Source organism: Xenopus laevis, chromosome 8L (assembly GCF_017654675.1).
Source record: "Xenopus laevis strain J_2021 chromosome 8L, Xenopus_laevis_v10.1, whole genome shotgun sequence".
Lineage (NCBI taxonomy): Eukaryota > Metazoa > Chordata > Amphibia > Anura > Pipidae > Xenopus > Xenopus laevis.
Window position 1 is genome coordinate 58,688,663 of NC_054385.1, and position 13,348 is coordinate 58,702,010.

General features: G+C 38.3%; 1 long non-coding RNA gene across 1 annotated transcript; it reads right to left on the reverse strand.

Annotated features, from left to right (window-relative positions):
• Positions 1 to 211: 211 nt before the first annotated feature.
• LOC121397038 lies at positions 212 to 12,018 on the reverse strand. Its single transcript, XR_005963373.1, has 3 exons — positions 11,345 to 12,018; positions 657 to 706; positions 212 to 230 (listed from the first exon to the last, which is right to left on the reverse strand). It is a non-coding gene; the product is annotated as an uncharacterized LOC121397038 (long non-coding RNA).
• Between the last annotated feature and the right edge of the window lie 1,330 nt (positions 12,019 to 13,348).

Here is a 13,348-nt window from a genome sequence, read left to right on the forward strand (position 1 = left end):
CAGTAAGCAAATAAGGTGTGCTGGAACAATACAGTTTGTTAAAGTGGTTGAGCAGATTAATGTTTGGCTTGCTCTGGGGTTGGCACATGCCAGACAGTCTGTATCATCCTCCTGAATTATTCCAAAATGTTTCAGTAATTACTTTGAAAACAAGTATTACAATAGTCATCTTTGTGCGAGTGCTTTAATTGTGTTAGTAAAGCTTTGATTGTTGTTGTTTTAACAGTACACTTTATTTTAAATAAAATAACCCCTAATTATTACGAGTAATGAAAGAAATGGACAAAAAACTGTTTATCAATAAACACCAATGAAAAACTTCAGAATGATATAGTTGGGAGGTATTTCAGAAATAGCATTTATTTGAAGCACTGGTCTGGGATTCAGTCTGCTTTCCAGTTTTCTGGTGGGGGACCCATCTCACCATTAAGAGGGTTAAATTAGGAATGTAACAGGGGAGGGCCTTGCCATCAATAACAATTCTAGTAACAATCGATCTGGCTTCTGGTTCAGTTAATCATTTACTGCCAACTAAACTAGATGACATATTTTTAGTTATATATAACAAGAAAGACAGAAAAGAAAGGCAAATAACACAAAAAAAGAAAAGAATGGCAGTTGCACACTTGCTCAGATTGCTTTAATCTATAACTTACTATAAATTTACATTCCATAATCCACAATGCTCGACAAACACCTGTAAAAGCTGGGAAAATGATAAAATATTCAGTAGTATGAGATTGGAGCAAAAAATGTAAAAACAGTACATAATAAAATTCAAAAAGTGAAAAATTCTTATTTCTCAGCTACTTGCCCTTTTATACACTTGCTTCCAGAATGGTAACTATTTACATATATATATGTATATAGAACAGAGAACAGGTGATTCTGCACCCAGGCATATTTAACTCTGTTGTCGAGAGTGCCGGTATGTTTATGAATTGTGTATATATATATATATATATATATATATATATATATATATATATATATATATATATATATATATATATATATATATATATATATATATATATATATATATATATATATTAGGGATGCACTGAATCCACTATTTTGGATTCGGCCGAACCCCCGAATCCTTCACTAAAGATTCGGCCGAATACCGAACCCTAATTTGCATATGCAAATTAAGGGTTGGAAAGGAAATTTTTTTTACTTCCTTGTTTTGTGACAAAAAGTCACAAGATTTCCCTCCCCGCCCCTTATTTGCATATGCAAATTAGGATTCCGATTCGTTCAGCCAGGCAGAAGGATTCGGCCGAATCCGAATCCTGCTGAAAAAGGCCGAATCCTGGCCGAATCCCGAACCGAATCCTGGATTCGGTGCATCCCTAATATATATACAGTATATATGCTGATATGTGATGTTGTATTTAACAATTCATTATTATTACATTATGAGTGATTACAGTTTTAATGAAGGTTTTTTTTTAACAAACATTAAGAAAAAACATCATGATTACATGAATTATTTTACTTTACTGCAGATTATGTTGTTTTTTGTTACTACTCAGTCCCCAAGTTGTCCTTTCTTTAACCAAGTGCATTCCTTGTACAGCCAACACATTGCTAAGCAGCAACAGCTAGCGGAGACAAGTATACTGCTATTTTTGTTGTTAGACCTACCAGACAATGAACCATTAACTAAATACTACTAAACAAGTATCTTAACATACTCTTAATATTCAGATGAGTCTGTTTCAATAATCACAGTGTCACCTTAAGAATGATTGGCCTTATCCTTCACAATGTTTTGCATTCTAGAATGTAATGTCCTACTGTGTTACAGCCACACAAGGCTGATCATCAACCTGCGTGCTAAATATAAAAATATAATTATACGCAGGCCAAAATTCAATGATCTGCAGATCTAAACCCGTTGGTGGTCTGCACTCACAGGCACTATTTTAGCCTGGGTTCTACCCTTAGAGTATTCTCAAAAACTAGTGATGAGCAAAATTTTTTGCCAGGTATAGAGTTTTGCCTAAACATTTTTCCAAGAAAAAATGCACTAGAAAAATGTGATGGAACAAATGCCACAAGAAAATGTCCATTGACTTCCATGCATTTTGTATGTAAAAAATGTCCATTGACTTTTGTGAAAATAAAACCATGAAAATGCTTATTGCCTTCAATGCTAATGTTTAGCAATTTTTAACCGTTTTGCAAACCTTACAGATTTACTCATCAATAATACTAAGAAATCAAAGCTGAAAGAACTGTGACTGGATCTTATTATACAATATATTGGGGCCAATAAACAAAGTAGAAATGATTCAATTCCTCTTGGAGCAACATGGTGTTCAACTGCTGTCAAAGTCAAACATATTTTGGCAAATGGGCCTAATCATCTTTATACATGTGTCAATTCATTAAAAACTTTCCTGACTGTGAGGAAAAGTTTGATAAACATCAAAATAGATCTAACTGTCAATGGTACATGTCCCTGAAGTTGTTTCTTAACCTTGTGATCTGCATTGGATAAACCAGAAAATTAAGGGTTTTCATCTGATAAGCTGAAAAAGTTCAGTTTTCATAGAGAAAACGCGATAAAATCGAGTTTTCAGAGCAACAATTGTACAATTCGAATTAACAATCGATTTTGTCATGACATTTTGTCCCTCTGATTTTTCGAGAAAAATGATTGATAAATGAGTTAAAATCAGGGAAGGGAAAACTCAAATTATACTCAAATTAAAGAGAAATTAATTTGAGTTTTAGTAAATGTGCCCCTAGATGAAATGTGGAATATTGTGAGGCATTGGGTGTTTGGTGCTGGTGGTGGTTATTGGTGACTGCCCCTCTACTGTATATTAACTATCATTTACTTCTGAAATTTGTTTTAGGCCACCCAACCTAAACTCACAACTCATATTCTTTAGAGTGCACAAGTATGCAAAGACCAGTATATTCGTACAGGTAGAGTTATTTCAATGCTTCAGAACATCAAGCATAATAGCAACCAGACTGAGTATACAGTCCCACATCTCTATTGATAGAACTTCAAGGTAGCACATTAACTGGGCAAGTATTCCAGTATTGTGCCTTAAGTCTTTATTAACCACAAACAATTGCTCTTTCCATGGATGATTGGTTTAAGGAAACAGACGGGAGTGATAGGAGATGATGACCAAGCCTTGTTAGTGAGAGATTTTATGGTGAAACTGTAATTAAGAGGTTTCTGTGAAATATCCTGTGGTTGAGGCTTTCTTGTGCAGAGTATGTGGCATAGCACTGATAAAGCTACTGTGCTTGTTGTTTTAGAATTTCACATATTGTCTTGCATGTAGTTTATTAATGATAGCTGGATAAATACAGGAGTAATGATCCCTGCTGTTACTTCTTACCTGTTGCCTTTTCATTGGCCATCCATGCTTTTCAGTATTGGTGTTCACTGTGGATACAAATTAGATCACTTAAAATACTTGTTTTGGGGCGTAAAACTGTGATCAATTTGGTTGTAAAAGATCGAATGGCATGACCTGGTCCCTACATGTGAAATAAGGTAAAATAATATTGATATAAAAGAGACAAGGGCATCATGTGTCTAGGGATCTGTATGCCAGAGTGATTCAGATGTGTAATTTGTAAATATGTGCCATAACATTTTTTACAGAACAGGAAAGGAACACATCATAAAGAATTAGCTTTGACAAAATTGTGTTCTCTGAAGAAACTGTGAATATAATTTGCAGTATTGGAATTGTAGAGGCCTCCCCCCCTGCATAGTCTTACCCCAGGATTCTGTTCCCTCTTGAAAAAGTGACGGCAATGCAATGAGCGCAGCGGAGCTCACGGCCACATTCTTCTTCTCTTCGGTAATGTTCATGAAGTGAGTGGTGTGATGGCGCATGCGCAGTTGGAGCAATCTTCCAGTTCGCACTAACAAATGCGTATGCGCCGAAAGAGACAGAAATTGCGAAGTGGAGGAAGAAGACATGAAGATTACCGAAGAAAAGAAGATGGCGGGCGTGAGCTCAGCTGTGCTCAATCTGCATGTGTGGTCACTATTTAAAGAGGGGACAGAATCCTGGGGTAAGACTGTGCAGGGGGTAGGCAGGAAGGGGGGCCAACAGAGGGTGGCCAGTGGGGACTTAACATTGCAGGGGGTTTAGTTCTCCTTTAAATTGAAGGTGAAGAACCCCTTTAAAACTGCCATCCATGCACTTTTCTCATAGCATCAACTGACTCAATGATTACAGTGTAATTCAAACATCACTTTAAGTTCACTGAAGGTTCAGTCTCTTTTCCCCAAATCGAATTCTGTATTGAGATTATAACAATCACCCTTATCCATGGCGATCACTTACTAACATTTGCTAAGTGTGAGAGAGGCCTGTTGCTATGCCATATCAGCAGCCCTGGGCCTTTTAGTAACTGCAGTAACTATCAGGGAGGTGATCTATTACACAAGACTGATATACAATAATCTTGCACACAAACTGTTTCATTTAGGGGGGCAACTAAGCTTAAATTACAATTTTAGGTTCCAGTTGTTTTTTCCACCAAAATGTTGGTAAAACTCACATTTTCAGGTTAAAAAAAACCCTGAATCAATTGAGTTTTTAAAAAAAAAAAAAAAAAAACTTGAATATTTAAAATTTATTACACCCCAACCCTGGAAATAGCTTGAATCTGAAAATCACCTGTCGAGGTTATGTATAAGTCAATGGCAGAGGTCCCTTGAACCATTTGAAAACATTAACAGCCTGCTTGATTTTCAAGGGAGGGTTTAGGAGGGTTTGCCTGAAAATTCAAATGATTCAAACAATTTGAGTCTTTTTTTGCCTGCTGGACTCGAACTCGTACAATCAGGTTTTTCACATTTGAGTTTTTTCTTAAATAAGACTCCATTAAGTTTCGAGTTCATTCAAGTTCATTCAAGCTAAAGAAAACTCTAACACTCGACCTTTGATAAATCAACACTTCTGGTTATATTAAACAACTTTATGGGACAAATGATCTTTCTTTTTCTCTGCTGTAAGCACATCCAATAATAAAGCTAACAAATAAAAGGCAAATACCTAAAAGGCAAATTCTCCTAATGTGCTGTTTGTGAGCAGCATACTTTGCTCCTATACCTTGCTAAATTCCCCAGTGAAATGGAAGAGATCATTGCCTTTAACTGATTTACAGCTAATCATTCACTTCAGTGTATATTTTGGGAAACTGTTTTGTTTGAGCATCTTCCTGCTCTTCCCCATGCAATAAATCTTGGATACACAAGAATGAAACATTTGATAAGGTTTGGAGAAAGGGACCTGCATTTTTGAAAAGGAAATAGTTGTAATAGTTGTAATTGCATTAGAGAGGCAGAGATAGAAGACACAGAACAAAGGATTTTATATACAGACACATAATAACTGTCTGTAGGATCTAACACCTTTAGTGACAACGCAATTAACAAGTAATCACATATGACTCATTACCCATAGGTTTTTGAAAAACATTCTAGTGGAGGAAACAGTAGCAATATACAACATAAAGGTGGAGGATCTGACTTTCTAAGTGCATGTACCATTGTGGGAATCCTAGAGGGGACTATAAAGCTGCTGTAATAATTCCAGGAACCATTTGTATTTATGTCTTTGTTCTTAATGTACAGTTAAAGGAAAACATATACTTTATATTAAGCAGTGAGAACTAACATTTAGGGGCCGATTCATCAAGGGTCGAATATCAAGGGTTAATTAACCCTCGATGTTCGACTGGGAATTAAAATCCTTCGACTTCGAATATCGAAGTTGAAGGATTTAGCGCAAATACTGCGAACGATCAAAGGATTATTCCTTCGATCGAACGATTAAATCCTTCAAATCGAACGATTCGAAGGATTTAAATCCAACGATCGAAGGAATATCCTTCGATCAAAAAAACTTAGGAAAGCCTATGGGGACCTTCCCCATAGGCTAACATTGACTTCGGTAGCTTTTAGATGCCGAACTAGGGGGTCAAAGTTTTTTTAAAGAGACAGTACTTCGACTATCGAACGATTTTTACTACGAATCCTTCGATTCAAAGTCGTAGTCGAAGGTCGAAGTAGCCCATTCTATGGTCGAAGTAGCCCAAAAAAACCTTCAAAATTCGAAGTTTTTTACCTTCGAATCCTTCACTCGAAGTTAGTTAATCGGCCCCTTACAGATGTTTGAGGATAGAAAAAATAAGATGGTCATTTTTAAAGAGGGTTTCAGTTGGGAAGGGAACCGGTATAGCACCACTAGTATAATTATTGCACTTCATCCTTGTATTCCTGGTATGTCTCCATCAGTAACCATATATTTATGCTGAAAGTAACAAAGTAATCTAAAGGGCTTGGGGCTAGCCCAATGTAACTGATATCCAAATCTTTTAAATATAAGGGACAGTCTCTGGTTTTAAAGTTCTGATCCTTAATAATTTTGTACTTGAAAATCTCTGGTTGTAAACAATACATAAATAATTGGGCATGACCAAAAATACATTTTAATGGGAGCTGTTTGTCCATAACAGGGATTGTTTGTCCATATATTGCAATATATTTAAGCTGGCCAACTACGTCAAAGTCATCCCATATCTGGCCAGTCCTATGCTCAATTTTCATCTGATTCATTAAGAATTCTATGGTTTAATTATACATTTTATAAAAGGGACGAATACGTTTTACCTGCAACTTACTAGCTGCTTTCAAAGTAAAACTCCCAAACTTGGCTGCCCTTTTATTAGACACCAGTGGGATCACCTGACTATAGTTGGAGGGGGTGGGAGCTACAACATGGAGCTGGTCACTGCTCCTGTATAACTATAACAAACAGGGGAAAGTTGTGCTCACCACTAGTTTTTAAAATCATTAGGCGGGGGTGCAATGAGGGTGTGACCACAAAAAACATATAGACAAATACAAGATTCCTCTGCACTCAACCCATTATCAATATATTTAAGACAGAGACATTTTGTGCATACTGCTACTGAAAAATGCCTTACCCTTTAAACAAAACAGGGATTGTTTGTCCATATATTGCAATATATTTAAGCTGGCCAACTACGTCAAAGTCATCCCATATCTGGCCAGTCCTATGCTCAATTTTATCTGATTCATTAAGAATTCTATGGTTTAATTATACATTTTATAAAAGGGACGAATACGTTTTACCTGCAACTTACTAGCTGCTTTCAAAGTAAAACTCCCAAACTTGGCTGCCCTTTTATTAGACACCAGTGGGATCACCTGACTATAGTTGGAGGGGGTGGGAGCTACAACATGGAGCTGGTCACATATATATATATATATAGTCAACTACAAGAAGTCCTCTGCACTCAACCCATTATCAATATATTTAAGACAGAGACATTTTGTGCATACTGCTACTAAAAAATGCCTTACCCTTTAAACAACACAGGGATTGTTTGTCCATATATTGCAATATATTTAAGCTGGCCAACTACGTCAAAGTCATCCCATATCTGGCCAGTCCTACGCTTAATTTTCATCTGATTCATTAAGAATTCAATTGCTTAATTATACATTTTACAAAGGGACTAAGTTTTACCTGCAACTTACTAGCTGCTTTCAAAGTAAAACTCCCAAACTTGGCTGCCCTTTTATTAGACACCAGTGGGATCACCTGACTATAGCTGGGAGGGGTGGGAGCTACAACATGGAGCTGGTCACTAGCAGTATGCACAAAATGTCTCTGTCTTAAATATATTGATAATGGGTTGAGTGCAGAGGACTTCTTGTAGTTGACTATATGTATTTTGTGGTCACACCCTCATTGCACCCCCGCCTAATGGTTTTAAAAAATAGTGGTGAGCACAACTTTCCCTTGTTTGTTATAGTTATACAGGAGCAGTGACCAGCTCCATGTTGTAGCTCCCACCCCTCCCAGCTATAGTCAGGTGATCCCACTGGTGTCTAATAAAAGGGCAGCCAAGTTTGGGAGTTTTACTTTGAAAGCAGCTAGTAAGTTGCAGGTAAAACTTAGTCCCTTTGTAAAATGTATAATTAAGCAATTGAATTCTTAATGAATCAGATGAAAATTAAGCGTAGGACTGGCCAGATATGGGATGACTTTGACGTAGTTGGCCATCTTAAATATATTGCAATATATGGACAAACAATCCCTGTTTTGTTTAAAGGGTAAGGCATTTTTTAGTAGCAGTATGCACAAAATGTCTCTGTCTTAAATATATTGATAATGGGTTGAGTGCAGAGGACTCTTGTATTTGTCTATATGTATTTTGTGGTCACTGCCTCATTGCACCCCCGCCTAATGGTTTTAAAAAATAGTGGTGAGCACAACTTTCCCTTGTTTGTTATATATATATATATATATATATATATATATATATATATATATATATATATATATATATATACACACACACATGTTTTTAATTATTTTTACATTTTCTAAAGAATAAATATAATTTATAATTTTTCATGTTGGTACTCATCTGAACATTGACCCTTTAGACAATTGCTACAATGGTGGTTTTTCATCTGATAGTACCTAAGCATTTTTGGCCCAAAATTTGATGGTGTAGGCAAAGGAAATAGGTGTTACATTAGCCTTAAACCAGGTATCCATATAGGAAGAGAGCCATGGAGAGGTGGGGCTCCTGATACTTCCAGGTTGGTAGATGACCCTCAATATACCCATGGAGGTTATATTTATCTTGAAGATCGTCATAGTCCCAAGTTTTTTATTACAAAAATTTAATTTCAAGGTCATATAACTCTGCATGTGGCCAGCTTAAAGGGGTTGTTCACCTTAAATTAAGTTTTACTATGGTATAGACAGTAGAATTCAAAGAAGATTTTAATTTTTTTAGTTTTAAATGTTTTTTTTTCGTTTTCCATTCTTTTGTTCTACAGCTCATCAAAAGCCTTACAACATTTTGGGAATATAATGATTTTGTACACCCTGCTTTCAGAAGGAAATTCAGGATTGAGAAATGAGAATTAATACATGAGAATGAATGGTTAGCTGCTGGATCTTTATATAGGAGCAGCCAGTGTTTCTAATGAAAATCTATATACGATATTAAATAGCTGCAGTTCTGTTCTTTAATATACTTAGTTTAGTCAATTACTAAAATGGTAGAGCAGTTCTGCTGTACTGCTGCAGTTTCTGTGATGTCAAGTATCGTGGCCCTGGGCTATTTACTTGGTTAGCAAAAATCATTGCCAATAATGGTGAAAAATTCAATTGTATCATTGTTTGTTGCTGGGATGCATTTTAGTTACTGTAATTCTCCAATCCCTTTGTGTACTAATCCCTATAAACTATATAGAGCTCCTGATTCCTTTTGCCCCACCCTTGTGAAATAAGATAGCAGTGTAGCCACAGAAAGGAATGCCCAGTACACCAATTGCTGACTGAGGGCTAATGACTGAATATGACAAAACTGCCATGCAGGTGTTAATAGTTGGGCTTAGAGGTATATCATTGGGGAGTGGAGCTAAGGTAATTTGAACCTGGAGCAGTAAGGGAGTTCATCCATTTTGGAGAGAGAAAACTTAAGGTGGCCATACATGGAGAGATGGAGAGATGGAGAGATCTGCTCGTTTGGCGATGTCGCCAAACAAGCGGATCTCCCTCTGATATTCCCACCTTGAGGCCGGCAATATCGGGCTGATCCGATCGTGGGCCCTAGGGCCCAACGATCGGATCCTAACGATGCCCAAACGGGCGGTCGGATCGCGGGACCGCATCAATGAATAGATGCGGCCGCGATCCGACGGGATTTTCTGTCCCATCCAATCGAGATCTGGCCAGATCACGATCGGTGAAGCCCGTCGGGGGCCCCATACACGGGCCAATAAGCTGCCGACACGGTCTGTCGGCAGCTTTTATCGGCCCGTGTATGGCCACCTTTAGTCTCACCCTCCCTTCCATTTGCTTCCCATTGTGTCACAATTGTGGCTGGGGTTACTAGGATACAGGCTAAGTTGCCTCCAGGTAAAGGTAAGTATTTTAAGAGAGAGATAGTTTTTTTGGCAGTGGCGAGTTTACTAAGTTTTAATTGTATTAGCGGGACAAGGGGTTATGTAATAAAAGGAACAAAGTTTGCTCAGGAGCAGTAACCCATAGCAGCCAATCAGCAGCTAGAATTTATTGGTCACCTGTTTAAAAGTAAACATCTGATTGGTTGGCATGGGTTACTGCTCCTGGGCAAACTTATTGCCTTTTATTACATATAGGGGTAAGAGATATGGGTCTCTCGGAGGTGTTACATTACAACAGCAGACATGCTGCAAGAAGAATTCTCTTCGATTTCAGTGCTGGGCAAGGAGATGTCCCATGAAGGACTCTGAAGAAATTCCAGCGAAATGCAATTCTTGCTGCAGCATCCACACAATCTTCTGCTGCATCTTGACTGCCAGTGTTAAATCTTTTAAAGTATTGGAGCAATGGTTTCTTGTTTTTGATTTTTTCATCTTCATGCTCTCTCTCTCGCTTCTCCTTTCATTTCTGAGATCCAGACTTATGGTGATACATTCTTGTAGCTGTGTTGAAAGCCCTTTAAAATCTTACCTTTTTTATGCAAGATGAATAAAATGGAGCCCACTTGTTTCTTACAAAGTGTTGACAAAATACCTCTTTTGACAAAAATGTTATGCACAGATTATGGACACATGGGCAATTACAAAAACAGCAGATAAAGTGCAAAATGTAAAAAGTGCAAACTGAAAAATAGTGCAAATAAATACAGATGCAAAAGTTCCAAGGTATCACACTAGGGACCAAAAACTCAAGGCAAAATGAAAAAGTAATGCAAATAAACACAAGTGCAAATGTTTCAATGTATCACACTAGGAACCAAAATCCTAGCAAAAATACTAAAAACCACAACAAAATGTAAATAAAGTGCAAGTTTATAAAAAATAAAGCTCAACAGTAAACCCATGGCATAACATGTTAAAAAAAAAGCAGCTAAGCACACAAGGCACCATAAAGCAGCTAGGCCTGTAAATGCAAAACTTTAAACAGAAAACTATATAAAAACAAAGAAACAAACAAAAAAAAACAACTGTAAAGATGATAGCAAGCCAAGTGAAAGTCCTATGGAATGTCAGAAAAACCCAAAGTGCAAATAAATCTATGTCATAGGACAAAAAAATGTATTGTATGTAGTATGACAATAATGCGAATAAATCTAGCACACAACTATCAAAACACCTAAAGTGCAGAACTATACAAAAAGGAAACACTACCAAAACAACTAAAGAGAAAAGCTATGATACAATGACCACAACAACAACAAGAGAAAATAAACTTTTATTAATAAAGCCAAGTGACAACAGATGTAAAACAACAACAGCAAGTGCAATACTTACCTGTCGTCTTCGCCTCCGTTCAGCAGAAGGGTTTCAGGGCTGAGAATGACATGTCATGCAAACAGATGGGCCACTCCCGCTAAGTACTAACGGTTCATGTTCTTTTGCAGCTGCGATACAGTTTAGCTGTTAAAAAAGGAAGGAAAAAAGAATCGAAAAATCAAAGGTAATCACAGACATGCACAATTGGTGGCCAGATTCCTAACAGGATGAAAAAAATGTTGTTTTAAAAACACAATTGGTGGCTGGAAGACGTCTGACAGGATTAAAAAAGAAAAAAAAACAATAAGTGACAAGGAGTTTCACAACAGGCATTACAAACAATTGTTGGCTGGAAGACTTCTGACAAAAAACAATTAGTGACGAGGGGTTTCATAACAAGGATTAAAAAACAATTGGTGGCTGGAAGACTTTTTACAGGACTAAAAAAGAAAAAACAATAAGTGACAAAGGATGTCATAAAAAGGATTAAAAAACAATTTTGTGGCTGGAAGACTTTTTACAGGACTGAAAAAGAAAAAACAATAAGTGACAAGGAGTTTCACAACAGACATTAAAAAACAATTGGTGGCTGGAAGACTTTTTACAGGATTAAAAAACAATAGCTGAAGAGGAGATCACGATCACCCCATGAAGGGCCCCTGACCTAATCAGGGGCCCTGCATTGATGGTTCAGAGGCCCTGCATGGGGGGGGGTCAGGGGCCCTTCCTTGGGGGGATCAGGGGCCCTGCATGGGGGGGCATCAGGGGCCCTGCATTGATGGATCAGGGGCCCTTCCTTGGGAGGATCTGGGGCCCTGCATTGATGGTTCTGGGGCCCTTCCTTGGGGGGATCAGGGGCCTGCATTGGGGAGATTCAGGGGCCCGCATTGGGGGATCAGGGGCCCGCATTGGGGGGATTCAGGGGCCCGCATTGGGGGGATTCAGGGGCCCACATGGGGCTTCAGGGGCCCACATGAGGATTCAGGGGCCCGCATTGGGGCTTCAGGGGCCTGCACGGGGGTTCAGGGGCCCGCACGTGGGTTCAAGGGCCTTCAGGGGCCTGCACGGGGCTTCAGGGGCCAGCATTGGGGCTTCAAGGGACCGCATTAGGGCTTCAGGGGCCTGGGGGCTTCAGGGGGCCCGCACGGTGGTTCAGGGGCCCACATGGGGGTGTTCAGGGGCTTACATTGGTGGTCAGTGGCATTGCATGGTGGGGTCAGGGGCTCACATTGGTGGTCAGTGGCACTTACCTGCAACTGGGGTTCTCCAGTGGCGACTTCTTCTCCTCCTGTGCGGTTTTCTTCTTCCTCCAGCGGTGTCTTCCACGTCTTAACCGTCTCCAGGAAGCAGTTCCGACTACAGGAAGAAGCTTCTTCTCCAGACGCGTCTTCAGTCAGTTTAAATAGAGTTTAAACTGTTATCTATGTTACTATTAAAAAGGGTTAATAGCTTCTTTTTCAGGTTAAGCAATAGTATGTGCCAACGGATAACACAGGAATGTTTGTGTTTGCATCCATACTTTCTATTTTTCCTCCGTTTACAATAATTGATGACTAAGCATTACATTTATAACAACAAAAATGAATTAAGAAAAAAGGGCTTAGGAATTCAGTTGCTAAAATCAAGAAATTCCAAGAACCGCAAACACCTTTTGCAACAGCAAAGACAAAGAACACATTTTGAAACTGACCAGGTATGATGAAATGCTGAGATCAGTGCAACCAGACTGAGTATCAGTGGTGCTGAGTGTCTTACAGAAAATATGGCTGCCAGTGGTTCTGATTTTCTGAAGAAGAAAAGAATCTAAAGCCCTCACCTTGGTAAGTTATATTCACTTAATTTAGTCATTGCTGCAGAAACATTTCGTTTTCCAGGCATTTCAGGTGTGATGTTTTAATAAAAAAAGCATTGAAACTATTAATTTGCACAATATATTTGTCATATTCAGCACAGCACAAAACTCCATCATTCAACTAGGCTTCAACAAACTATTTAGTTGCTTTGGAAAGAACAAATAAATAG